This window comes from Bos taurus, chromosome X, assembly GCF_002263795.3.
Source record: "Bos taurus isolate L1 Dominette 01449 registration number 42190680 breed Hereford chromosome X, ARS-UCD2.0, whole genome shotgun sequence".
Classification (NCBI taxonomy): Eukaryota; Metazoa; Chordata; class Mammalia; order Artiodactyla; family Bovidae; genus Bos; species Bos taurus.
In genome coordinates this window covers 82,465,874-82,478,650 of record NC_037357.1, presented here as the reverse complement: position 1 = coordinate 82,478,650, position 12,777 = coordinate 82,465,874, and the positions used below count along the sequence as shown (strand labels likewise).

The following is a 12,777-nucleotide window of genomic DNA, read 5'->3' as shown; positions in this document are numbered from 1 at the left end:
CTGGAAAATCCCATGGAAAGAGGAGCCTGGTAGGCTGCAGTCCATGGGGTCGCTAAGAGTCCGGCACGACTGAGCGACTTCACTTTCACTTTTCACTTTCATGCATTGGAGAAGGAAATGACAACCCACTCCAGTATTCTTGCCTGGAGAATCCCAGGGACAGAGGAGCCCTGTGGGCTACCGTCTATGGGGTCACACAGAGTCGGACACGACTGAAGCGACTTAGCAGCAGCAGTAGCGTTAGCTTTGCTAGTTGCTTTGCTAGTTGAAGAGATCGCTAGTCTTTCCTATTTTATTGCTTTCCTCTAGTTCCTTCCATTGATCATTTAAGAAGGCTTTCTTTTCTCTCCTTGCTATTTTCTGCACCTCTGCATTTGGATGGGTGTATCTTTCCCTTTATTCTTTGCTTTTCACTTCTATTCTTTCCTCAGCTATTTGTAAGGCCTCCTCAGACAACCATTTTGCCTTGTTGCATTTATTTTTCTTTGAGATGGTTTTGGTCACCACCTTTTGTTCATTGTTACAAACTTCCATCCATATTTCTTCAGGCACTCTGTCTACCAGATCTAATCCCTTGAATCTATTTGTCACTTCCACTGTATAATCATAAGGGATTTTGTTTAGGTCATACCTAAATGGCCTAGTGGTCTTCCCTACTTTCTTCAATTTTAGTCTGAATTTTTCAATAAGAAGTTCAAGATCTGAGCCACAGTCAGCCCCAGGTCTTGTTTTTGTTGACTGTATAGAGCTTCTCCAACTTTGGCTGCAAGGAACATAATCAATCTGATTTTAGTATTGATTATCTGGTGATGTCCATGTGTAAAGTTGTCTCTTGTGTTGTTGGAAGAGGGTATTTGCTATGATCAGTGCGTTCTCTTGGCAAAACTCTGTTAGCCTCTGCCCTACTTCATTTTGTACTCCAAGCCAAACTTGTCTGTTGCTTCAGGTATCTCTTGACTCCAAACTTTTGCATTCCAGTCCCCTATGCTGAAAAGAAAATCCTTTTTTGGTGTTAGTTCTGGAAGGTCTTGTAGGTCTTCATAGAACCATTCAACCTCTATTTCTTCGGCATTAGTGGTTGGGGCATACACTTGGATTACTGTGATGTTGAATGGTTTGCCTTGGAAATGTACCAAGATCATTCTGTCATTTTAGAGAATGCACTCAAGTACTGCATTTCAGACTCTTTTGTTGACTATGAGGGCTACTCCATTTCTTCTAAGGGATTCTTGCCCCCAAATAGTAGACATAATGGTCATCTGAATTAAATTTATCCCTCCCTGTCCATTTTAATTTACTGAATCCTAAAATGTTGACACATATACTACACTGCCTAGATAAGGTTTTCTGGCTATATTATGCTGTTTCAGATCTCCATATCTTTGCTTCATGCTATTTCCTCTGTTTCTAATGTCTCCATCCTCCTGTATCCAAAGAATCTCTATTTATCCTTTGAGATTCACTTTAGGTGACATTTTCTTCAGGGCTCTCTTAGCCCACTGTCCTCATCTTGATTGACACCATTGGTAAGTCAAGCATGTTGCAATTTTCTGTTTCCTATCTGCCTTTCCTACTAGTTGGTAAACAACTTCCAAGTGTGTGTGTGCCTCACACAGAGCAAATACTAATAATTATTTTAATAGAACTGAGAGACTCTAGTGCTCTTTCATGTATTCAGGCAGCCAAGTAAAAGCTGTTTGGCCCTTGGTTACTTTGGTTTTGAGTTGAGGGGATGAGGGAGTGGAACAGCTCACTGAAAACCAAATTGAAAATCCTGTCCAGATGAAGGCCCTTGAAAGACTCACTGGCATCAAGAGGCAGGCTCTAGTCACTAAGAAGGTAATTGACAGGGACTGAATCCTTAAACAAATCCTAATGAAATCTGTTAATCACATGACAAAGGCCAGGTACCATTCAGATGATAATGAACAGTAACTATTCACTGGCCTTTGATATTGCTGGACTGGTGATGGATCCCTTTTAACCTTAAACACGTACACAATTAATTAACCCTTATTCTTTAGTGACAGAACAGTTTAGATGTTAAAACAGAAAAGCAACTCCATGCTGCCACCAAAGGATCCAGAATGGCTAAACCACTAGTAACAAATCAAGGACACTAGTGAGACAACAGCCTTCAACATGTATGAATGCTTATCTCCTTAGAGTTTTGAAAGAAAGTTACTTTGGTTGAATATGCAGTTCACCTAATCCCATAACTCCAAAAGGCATAGTATTTTATCTCTGAAGCCTAGTTTCACAGAGGGAAAAGCACTTAGTCGAGGTCAATTTGTGAGTATATGGAAATACAGGGATTCAAACCCATATCTGTTGGGCTCCAAGCCTTACAGTCATCTCATTGCATCCCACTGCCTCCTTATCTAGTATCTAGTTCCTGTCAAGAAATCAACCCTGATGGGATCCTCTTTAAGCTAAGACAGGTGAGACAGTGCACTAAGTTGTGTCTGACTCTTGCAACCCCATGGACTGTAGCCTGCCAGGCTCCACTGTCTATGGGATTCTCGAGGCAAGAATACTGGAGTGGGTTGCAGCTACCTTATATTTCTCTGATGTATGTTCTTGGTATTTCATTTAGGACATTCTTTTCCTTCTTGGTCTTCTTATGGGATTTGAAAGTTATTCTATTCTCTGGGGAGATTTCTTTCCATTTGATATCTCTCCTTTTATTATACATTTTGAAAACCATTAAGAGGCATAATTTTTGATTAATAAGATGAATGAAACCAAAAATAAGGGCATCATGAGTAGTGAATTAGGTAGGAGTTGGTAGCGTGAATTGAGAGCAAAGAAATCTTAAATTCTCTAGTTCACTTAAACTAGAGAAAATGGGTACAACTTTTTGAACATCAAATTTAAAACAAAGAAACAGGTATTATAGGGAGGTTATAAGAAGGGCTATCCTGGTGGCTCAGACAGTAAAGAATCTGCCTGTAAGGCAAGAGACCTGGGTTTGATTCCAGTTTGGGAAGATTCCCTGGAGGAAGGCATGGCAACCCATTTCAGTATTCCTGCCTGGAGAATCCCCATGGACAGAAATGCCTGGTGGGCTACAGTCCATGGGGTTGCAAAGACTTGGACATGACTGAGTGACTAATCACGGCACTTAAAAAGCCTCCAGTTTAGGAAAAAATAATTTTGATTGGATGGTTTAGATAGGAGGTTATAAGTTTTGTTTTTATAGACATTTTAATTTATAACCTCTCATCTAAACCATCTAATCAAAATTACTACATTATTATCCAGTAATCCCAGTTCTAGGTACATATCCAAAGGAAATGAAATCAAAATCTCAAAGAGAATATCTGTATTCCTATGTTCATTGCATTAGTCACAATAGCCTGTGTCTTTAGATGGACAAACAGATAAGGATATACATAAAATGGATTATTAATGCACCTTTAAAAAGAAGGAAATCCTGACATTTGCAACAACATGGATCAACATGGAGGAAATTATGTTAAGTGAAATAAGCTGGACACAGAGAGTGGAATGGTAGTTGCCAGGGACTGAGAAGTGTGGTGGAAAAATGGGGCGATATTGGTCAAGAGATACAAAGTTTCAGGTACATAAGATGAGTAAGTTTGGAGATCTAATATATATCAATATGAATGTAGTTAACAATATTGTATTTTGCTCTTGAAATTTACTAACAGGGTATATCATAAGTGTTCTTATTAAAAAGAAAGAAAAGAAGGGAGGAAGGGAGAATGGAAGGATGGGAGGAAGAAAGAAAATGGTAACTATATGAGGTGATGTTGTTATTTAGTCACTGAGTTGTGTCCAACTCTTTTGCGACCCCATGGATTATAGTCTGCCAGGCTGTTCTGTCCATGGAATTTCCCAGGCAAGAATACTGGAGAGGGTGGCCATTTTTTTCTCCAGGGGATCCTCACCAGCCAGGGATCAAACTGGCATCTAATTAGCTTTATTATGGTAATTATTTCACAGAATATACATATACCAAATGTCACTATGGTATATAAGTTATACAACATAAATTGTACAACTTTTTTTTGTCAATTATACCTCAACAAATATGAAAAAATAAAAGCAAAACCTAAATAAGTTCATTAAACTGGTTCCATCAATAATGTGTTATATGACTTTGGGCATATCTTTTTGCATCCCTAGGTATCTGTTCCTTCACCTCTAAAATAAGAAGATTATTGTGTAATCTAAAAAGCTTTTTGGCTCTGCCATTCAGTGACTCTATGAGCATCCTCTCTGGAAGATAATTAGAAAAAAAGACAGTCACACATTATGTGTCTACTGTTGGAAGAACACACAAATCATTTATTAAGTATATTTGCCCTCCCTACTCGAAACACCCTCTCAAAGAAAATCCAAAATAACAACAACAACAAAAAACAAACAAAAACTCAAATTGCTCAAAAAACAAATAAAAAGAACTTGAATCAGAGCAAGCCTTTTGATTCAACTATCAGATCAGATCAGATCAGATCAGTCGCTCAGTCGTGTCCGACTCTTTGCGACCCCATGAATCACAGCACACCAGGCCTCCCTGTCCATCACCAACTCCTGGAGTTCATTCAGACTCAGGTCCATCGAGTCAGTGATGCCATCCAGCCATCTCATCCTCTGTCGTCCCCTTCTCCTCTTGCCCCCAATCCTTCCCAGCATCAGAGTCTTTTCCAATGAGTCAACTCTTCGCATGAGGTGGCCAAAGTACTGGAGTTTCAGCTTTAAAAGTTTGCCATAGATTCAACTATGGTAAACTTTAAAAAACAAATTACATGCTTTCTTTAACAAATAAATTATAAGAAAAAAGAAAAAGATGAAAAAGGAACTAATAGTACTTCCGATGGGCTCAATAAAGGACAGAAATGATAGGGAGCTAACAGAAGCAGAAGATATTAAGAAGAGGTGGCAAGAATACACAGAACGACTGTACATAAAAGATCTTCAGGACCCAGAAATCACGATGATGTGGTCACTCACCTAGAGCCAAACATCTTGGAATGTGAAGTCAAGTGGGCCTTAGGAAGCATCACTATGAACAAAGTTAGTGGAGGTGATGGAATTCTAGTTGAGCTATTTCAAATCCTGAAAGATGATGCTGTGAAAGTGCTGTACTCAATATGCCAGCAAATTTGGAAAACTCAGCAGTGGCTACAGGACTGGAAAAGGTCAGTTTTCATTCCAATCCCAAAGAAAGGCAATGCCAAAAAATGCTCAAACTACTGCCCAATTACACTCATCTCACACGCTAGTAAAGTGATGCTTAAAACTCTCCAAGCCAGGCTTCAACAATACGAGAACCATGAACTTCCAGCTGTTCAAGCTAGTTTTAGAAAAGCCAGTGGAACCAAGGATCAAATTGCCAACATCCACTGGATCATCAAAAAAGCAAGAGAGTTCCAGAAAAACATCTATTTCTGCTTTATTGGCTATGCCAAAGCCTTTGACTGTGTGGATCACAATAAACTGTGGAAAATTCTGAAAGAGATGGGAATACCAGACCACCTGACCTGTCTCCTGAGAAATATGTTTGCAGGTCAGGAAGCAACATTTAGAACTGAACAGGGAGTAACACACTGGTTCCAAATAGGAAAAGGAGTACGTCAAGGCTGTATATTGTCACCCTGCTTATTTAACTTATATGCAGAGTACATCATGAGAAACGTTGGGCTGGAGGAAGCACAAGCTGGAATCAAGATTGCCGGGAAAAATATCAATAACCTCAGATATGCAGATGATACCACTCTTATGGAAGAAAGTGAAGAACTAAAGAGCCTCTTGATGAAAGTGAAAGAGGAGAGTGAAAAAGTTGGCTTACAGCTCAACATTCAGAAAACTAAGATCATGGTATCTGGTCCCATTACTTCATGGCAAACAGATGGGGAAACAGTGGAAACAGTGGCTGACTTTATTTTTCTGGGCTCCAAAATCACGGCAGATGGCGATTGCAGCCATGAAATTAAAAGACACTTACTCCTTAGAAGGAAAGTTACGACCAACCTGGACAGCATATTAAAAAGTAGAGGCATTACTTTGTCAACAAAGGTCCGTCTAGTCAAGGCTATGGTTTTTCCAGTGGTCATGTATGGATGTGAGAGTTGGATTATAAAGAAAGCTGAGAGCCGAAGAATTGATGCTTTTGAACTGTAGTGTTGGAGTGTTGGAGAAGTCCCTTGGACTGCAAGGAGATCCAACCAGTCCATTCTAAAAGATATCAGTCCTGGGTGTTCTTTGGAAGGACTGATGCTAAAGCTGAAATTCCAGTACTTTGGCTACCTCATGCGAAGAGTTGACTCGTTGGAAAAGACTCTGAGGCTGGGAGGGATTGGGGGCAGGAAGAGAAGGGGACGACAGAGGATGAGATGGTTGGATGGCATCACTGATCCGGTGGACATAAGTTTGTGTGAACTCCGGGAGTTGGTGATGGACAGGGAGGTCTGGCGTGCTGCAATTCATGGGGTCGCAAAAAGTCAGACACGACTGAGCCACTGAACTGAACTGAACTGAACTGATGTTGGGAAAGATTGAGGCCAGGAGGAGAAGGGGACGACAGAGGATAAGATGGCTGGATGGCATTACCAACTCAATAGACATGGGTTTGGGTGGACTCTGGGAGTTGGTGATAGACAGGGAGGCATGCCATGCTGAAGTTCATAGGATCACAAAGAGTCGGACACAACTGAGTGACTGTACTGAACTGAACTGAGGGTTTCCTTGGTGGCTTGCTGCTGCTGCTAAGTCACGTCAGTCGTGTCCAACTCTGTGCGACCCCATTGATGGCAGCCCACCAGGCTCCTCCGTCCCTGGGATTTTCCAGGCAAGAACACTGGAGTGGGTTGCCATTGCCTTCTCCAATGCATGAAAGTGAAAAGTGAAAGTGAAGTCGCTCAGTTGTGTCCAACTCTTAGCGACCCAATGGACTGCAGCCCACCAGGCTCCTCCGTCCATGGGATTTTCCAGGCAAGAGTACTGGAGTGGCTTGCCATTGCCTTCTTGTAAACAATTCTCCTGGCAATGGAGGAAACTCCGGTTTGATCCCTGAGTGAGGAAGATCCCCTGGAGAAAGAAATGGGAACCCACCCCAGTATTTTTGCCTGGAGAATTCCATGGACAGAGAAACCTGGATAGCTATAATCCATGGGTTCACAAAAAAGTCGGACACCACTTAGTGACTCAACAACAAAAGTGGTCCAGTGGAGACAGGAATGGGGCTGGAAGGAATGACATGGCCCAAAGACACTGCAGAGTTGCTGGAACCAAGTATGTCCAAGATGGTTGGAAGTCAACCTCCACTAAAACTTGAGCCTTAGTATCATTTCAGTTCAATTCAGTTGCTCAGTCGTGTCAGACTCTTTGTGACGCCATGAATTGCAGCATGCCAGGCCTCCCTGTCTATCACCAACTCCCGGAGCTTACCCAAACTCATGAGCTTTAGTATATGCTCATTGTAATACATGTGTGCTCAGTCAGAGTTGTGTCTGACTCTTTGTGAGCCTGTGGACTATAGTCCACCAGGCTTCTCTGTCCATGGGATTTTTCAGGCAAGAAAACTGATATGGGTTACCATTTCCTCCTCCAGGGATCGAACCTGACCCTGGGATTGAACCCACATCTACTTCATTGGCAGGCATATTTGTTACCACTGAACAACCTGGGAAGGCCCATTGTAATACACTAGCAAGCTAAATGACACACCATAGGCGCCATGACAGTCCTGAGGCTGACCATGAAAGTTCAAAAAATGGGCAGAGCCCAACTCCCAGATATCCCCACCTCTTCCCCAAAATAGCTGGAATAATCCTCCCACTCATTAGCCTATAAATTACCCAGTCCTATAAGAACTGTCAACCCTGTGCTTTCTCTCTCTTGCCTCTTGCCTTCTAAGATGACCCACACTCTGTCTATGGATCTATGGAGTGTGTATCTCCCTGAACAAACTTTCTTTTTCTTTATTATGGCTCGCTCTTGAATTCTTTCCTGTGCAACGCCAAGAATCCGCACTTGGTGGCCATCTCAGGGACTTGCCTGAGGCATGGGACATGACCATCCACTCACAACTCACTCTCTTGAAACACAGCAGTAAAGAATCTGCCAACACAGAGGACATATGTGCAGGGTTCATTTCTTAGTCCAGGAAGATTTCACATGCTGCACAACTACAGAAATCCATTCACTCTGGGGCTTGTGTTCTGTGATGAGAAGCCACCACAATGAGAAGAAGTTCATGTACTGTGACTAGAGAGATGCCCCCCATTTGCTGCAACTAGCGAAAGACTGTGTGTAGCAAAAAAGACCCAGCACAGCCAAAAATAAATAAATAATTTCATTCAAAAGAAGGAACTTATAGATTAGGAACATGACAAAAAATCATGGAGACTCTATCCTATTAAACCTTGGCCTCTGTGTTCTTTATTAGCCCTCTAAGTGATTCTGATGGGTTTCCTTGGTGGCTCAGATGGTAAAGAATCTGCCTGCAGTTCAAGAGACCAGGGTTTAAGCCCTGGCTTGGGAAGATACTCTAGAGAAGGCAACGGCTGGACGGAGAAGGCAATGGCTGGACAGAGAAGCCTGGTAGGCTAGAGTCCATGGGGTTGGAAACAGTCAGACTAAGTGACTAATACACACACAAGTGATTCTGATACACAAAAAAGTGTGAGAACTACTGCTATAGATAAGGAATCACCAAACTGTGGCCCCTCAGCCAAATACAATCTGTTTTTGTAGATAAAGTTTTACTGGAGAATTGTTATGCATATTCATCCACATATTTTAATGGCTGTTTTGTATTACAATGGTAGAACTAAGTAGCTTGGATGAAGTCCATATACCTCACAAAACCTTCAATATGCATTATATAATCCTTTCCAGAAAACATTTTGCTGATTTCTGCTAGAGATTAAGAGAATTAAAAAAATATTAGAAAAGATTTCTATGTGTGGATGCTATTTGGATTCTGATTCAAAGAAAAAACATATGACAAATTTGAGACTACTGGAAAATTGATCACAGAATATTTACTAATATTAAGTAATTGTTAACAATTTATTTTCAGATATGATAAATTATATTGCATTTATAAGTACAAAGAATTTTAATTTTAAATATACATACTGAAATATTTATGAATAAAATAATATAATGTCTTAGACTTCCTTCAAAATAAAATAGAGGAGGGGAAAATAAAAAATAATAGGGATATAAATGAAACAAGACTTGTTACATGTTGATAATTGTTGAATCTGGGTAGTAGGCATATGAGAGAGTTCCTTTTACTATTCCTCCTGTTTCTTATGTTTGAATATTAAATACTCAACAATATCATATCAGTATTAAATATTGCATATACCTGAAGCCTTGAATAATATAGTTTTTAAATGAGTGAGATTGAGTCAGTGTATGTTACTAAGTGAGAAGTCCCTGAAATCAAGCAGGACCCTGTGGGGCTTCCAGACATGGAGGCCTTTTTTGTCATCCATTCAGTTCAGTTCAGTGACCCAGTCATGTCTGACTCTTTGCGACCCCATGAATCGCAGGATGCCAGGCCTCCCTGTCCATCAACAACGCCCAGAGTTCACTCATACTTAACTCACATTCATCGAGTCAGTGATGCCATCTGGCCATCTCATCCTCTGTCGTCCCCTTCTCCTCCTTCCCCCAACCCCTCCCAGCATCAGAGTCTTTTCCAATAAGTCAACTCTTCTCATGAGGTGGCCAAAGTACTGGACTTTCAGCGTTAGCATCATTCCTTCCAAAGAAAATCCAGGGCTGATATCCTGGACAATGGACTGGTTGGATCTCCTTGCAGGCCAAGGGACTCTCAAGAGTCTTCTCCAACACCACAGTTCAAAAGCATCAATTCTTCAGCACTCAGCTTTCTTCACAGTCCAATTCTCACATCCATACATGTCCACTGGAAAAACCAAAGCCTTGACTAGACAGACCTTTGTTGGCAAAGTAATGTCTCTGCTTTTGAATATGCTATCTAGGTTGGTCATAACTTTTCTTCCAAGGAGTAAGCGTCTTTTAATTTCATGGCTGCAGTCACCATCTGCAGTGATTTTGGAGCCCAAAAAAATAAAGTCTGACACTGTTTCCACTGTTTCCCCATCTATTTCCCATGAAATGATGGGACCAGATGCCATGATCTTCGTTTTCTGAATGTTGAGTTTTAAGCCAAATTTTTCACTCTCCTCTTTCACTTTCATCAAGAGGCTTTTTGTTCCTCTTCATTTTCTGCCACAAGGGTGGTGTCATCTGCATATCTGAGGTTATTGATATTTCTCCCAGCAATCTTGATTCCAGCTTGTGCTTCTTCCAGCCCAGCATTTCTCATGATGTACTCTGCATATAAGTTTAAGAAGCAGGGTGACAATATACAGGCTTGACGTACTCCTTTTCCTATTTGGAACCAGTATGTTGTTACATGTCCAGTTCTGTTACTTCCTGACCTCCATACAAATTTCTCAAGAAGCAGGTCAGGTGGTTTGGTATTCCCATCTCTTTCAGAATTTTCCACAGTTTATTGTGATCCACACAGTCAAAGGCTTTGGCAAAGTCAATAAAGTAGAAATAGATGTTTTTCTGGAACTCTCTTGCTTTTTCCATGATCCAGTGGATATTGGCAATTTGGTCTCTGGTTCCTCTTCCTTTTCTAAAACCAGCTTGAACAACTGGAATTTCACGGTTCATGTATTGCTGAAGCCTGGCTTGGAGAATTTTGAGCATCACTTTACTAGCGTGTGAGATGAGTGCAATTGTGCAGTAGTTTGAGCATTCTTTGGGATTGCCTTTGTCTGGGATTGGAATAAAAACTGACCTTTGCCAGTCCTGTGGCCACTGCTGTGTTTTCCAAATTTGCTGGCATATTGAGTGCAGCACTTTCACAGCATCATCTTTCAGGATTTCAAATAGCTCAACTGGAATTCTATCACCTCCACTAGTTTTGTTCGTAGTGATGCTTTCTAAGGCCCACTTGACTTCACATTCCAGGATGTCTGGCTCTAGGTCAGTGATCACACCATCATGATTATCTTGGTCGTGAAGATCTTTTTTGTACAGTTCTTTTGTGTATTCTTGCCACCTCTTCTTAATATCTTCTGCTTCTGTTAGGTCCAAAAAATTTCTGTCCTTTATCGAGCCCATTTTTGCATGAAATGTTCCCTTGGTATTTCTAATTTTCTTGAAGAGATCTCTAGTCTTTCCCAGTCTGTTATTTTCCTTTATTTCTTTGTATTGATCGCTGAGGAAGGCTTTCTTATCTCTTCTTGCTATTCTTTGGAACTCTGCATTCAGATGGTTATATCTTTCCTTTTCTCCTTTGCTTTTTGCTTCTCTTCTTTTCACAGCTATTTGTTAGGCCTCCTCAGACAGCCATTTTGCTTTTTTGCATTTCTTTTCCATGGGAATGGTCTTGATCCCTGTCTCCTGTACAATGTCACGAACCTCAGTCCATAGATCATCAGACACTCTATCTATCAGATCTAGTCCCTTAAATCTGTTTCTCACTTCCACTGTATAATCACAAGGGATTTGATTTAGGTCATACCTGAATGGTCTAGTCGTTTTCCCTACTTTCTTCAATTTAAGTCTGAATTTGACAATAAGAGTTCATGATCTGAGCCACAGTCAGCTCCTGGTCTTCTTTTTATTGACTGTATAGAGCTTCTCCATCTTTGGCTGCAAAGAATATAATCAATCTGATTTCGGTGTTGACCATCTGGTGATGTCCATGTGTAGAGTCTTCTCTTGTGTTGTTGGAAGAGGGTGTTTGTTATGACCAGTGCATTTTCTTGGCAAAACTCTTTTAGTCTTTACCCTGCTTCATTTCTTATTCCAAGGCCAAATTTGCCTGTTACTCCAGGTGTTTCTTAACTTCCTACTTTTGCATTCCAGTCCCATATAATGAAAAGTACATCTTTTTGGTGTGTTAGTTTTAAAGGTCTTGTAGGTCTTCATAGAACCGTTCAACTTCAGCTCTTCAGCCTTACTGGTTGGGGCATAGACTTGGATTACTGTGATATTGAATGGTTTGCCTTGGAAACGAACAGAGATCATTCTGTTGTTTTTGAGATTGCATCCAAGTACTGCATTTCGGACTCTTTTGTTGACCATGATGGCTACTGCATTTCTTCTGAGGTATTCCTGCTTGCAGTAGTAGATATAATGGTCATCTGAGTTAAATTCACCCTTTCCTGTACATTTTAGTTCGCTGATTCGTAAAATGTCGATGTTCACTCTTGCCATCTCTTGTTTAACCACTTCCAATTTGCCTTCATTCATGGACCTGACATTCCAGGTTCCTATGCAATATTGCTCTTTACAGCATCGGACCTTGCTTCTATCACCTGTCACTTCCACAGCTGGGTATTCTTTTTGCTTTGGCTCCATCCCTTCATTGTTTCTGGAGTTATTTCTCCACTGATCTCCAGTAGCATATTGGGCACCTACTGACCTGGGGAGTTCCTCTTTCAGTATCCTCTCCTTTTGCCTTTTCATACTGCTCATGGGGTTCTCAAGGAAAGAATACTGAAGTGGTTTGCCATTCCCTTCTCCAGTGGACCACAGTCACCCATTACTTATAGACAAACTCCAGCCTTCATGACTTTCCTTGCATCCAAAGGGAAGATTTGAACAATTGCTAATCAAGTGAGGATCAGCCAAGTAACTACCTGAGGCAAGATTAAAGAGACCAGAGAAGCTCATCAAGATTAGGCCTTTATAGTCCTAGTTTATAATCTATGGGAACTTGCTGTTGCTGCTAAGTCGCTTCAGTTGTGT

At 41.0% G+C, this 12,777-nt stretch overlaps 1 protein-coding gene across 5 annotated transcripts in view; it reads right to left on the bottom strand.

The window, feature by feature from the left end:
- The window catches only part of OPHN1 (oligophrenin 1), a 627,113-nt gene that overhangs the window by 127,759 nt on the left and 486,577 nt on the right, over nt 1-12,777 (bottom strand). The gene's annotated exons all lie outside the window — the stretch shown is intronic.